Source organism: Miscanthus floridulus, chromosome 19 (genome assembly GCF_019320115.1).
Source record: "Miscanthus floridulus cultivar M001 chromosome 19, ASM1932011v1, whole genome shotgun sequence".
Taxonomy (NCBI): Eukaryota; Viridiplantae; Streptophyta; class Magnoliopsida; order Poales; family Poaceae; genus Miscanthus; species Miscanthus floridulus.
This window is the reverse complement of record NC_089598.1, coordinates 63,264,094-63,265,366: the sequence shown is the minus strand read 5'-3', so window position 1 is coordinate 63,265,366 and position 1,273 is coordinate 63,264,094. Positions and strand designations below refer to the sequence as shown.

The 1,273-nt window shown below is 40.1% G+C and overlaps 1 non-coding gene across 1 annotated transcript; it reads left to right on the top strand.

The window, feature by feature from the left end:
- Positions 1–229: 229 nt before the first annotated feature.
- Positions 230–338, top strand: LOC136530032 (small nucleolar RNA R71). The gene has a single exon (XR_010777541.1). It is a non-coding gene; the product is annotated as a small nucleolar RNA R71 (small nucleolar RNA).
- The last annotated feature ends 935 nt before the right edge of the window (positions 339–1,273 follow it).

The following is a 1,273-nucleotide window of genomic DNA, read 5'->3' as shown; positions in this document are numbered from 1 at the left end:
CTTGGCAGATAGCATGTCTACCCCCTTGAGTTGATGCATACCTCCACCTCTCTTGTGGGTCTGAAGATGTTCTTCATTCCAACCTTGGCTAGAGGTCCTCTTCTCTATGAGAGCTATTGCTCCTAGGACTATGAGTGATAGGAAAGCACCTCTAACAGTAGCATTCATGTTCTCATGGGTACTATTGGTCAACCCATGGTAGAAAGTCTACATGAGTAGCCATTTCTCCATCCCATGATGAGGACATTCTGATATATAATCTTGAAAGCGTTCCCATACCTTAGGGATAGATTCATCATGCTGCTGTTGAAAGCATAAAATTCTCCCACGCAGAGCATTGGTCTTGCCTATGGAAAAGAACTTCACAAGGAAGGTAGTGGAGTAGTTATCCCATGTAGTATTTCTATCTTTGTTGGCATAGAACCATTGCTTCAGCCTTCCTCAAAAGTGAGAATGGGAAGAGACAAAGTAGTATGTCATCTTTGGATACTCCCTTGATGGTGAAAGTGTTGCTAGATCTCTAGAAAGTGTTGGAGATGAGCACTCGTATCTTCATGTGCCTTTCCACAAAACTAGTTGGCTTGCACCATGTTGATGAGAGCTGGCTCGAGCTCAAAACCATTGTCTCCCACATTGACTGTTGGTCTAGTACGGACGTTGACCATAGTTAGAGCAGAGAACTCATAGAGAGTCTTATCAGCCATGGCTTCAAAAACTAGTGTTAAGCTCCACCTGGTCTGGTTGTCTTCCGATTCTAAAGCTAAGACTTTCTTGAGTTTGGCTCTAGTTCTCCTGATTAATGCTTCTGGATCTTCAATGTAGTTTGTCGGAAGGTCAAAATAGGTCATACATTACCCTGCATAAGATATAAAAGTAGACAAAACAAGGGTAAGCCTGTTTGAGTAGAGGTCAATGGTTTATCTCGATCACATCAATAAGTATAAGTTTATCAATATTTCCATACTGCCTAATTACCTTCCTCAGCAATGGTGCCAGAAATGCTTGTTGGTATTTATTAACTTGTCACTTGTTTAAGTAGTCACCTAATGTAATTGACATTTCTTAGCATCACTTTTACTAAGTTGTCATCCCTAGCGATGGTGCTAGAAATGCTTATTGGTACTACCTAGTGCCACTTCTAGAATGACACTAAGTAGTACTTTAGTATTTCATGTGACTAGATAGAATATATATATAATTAAAAGGAATCTGCAAGCGCACAGATAATATACCATTGTATCACTTCACCCAGAAGTATTCTAGGTATCATTAT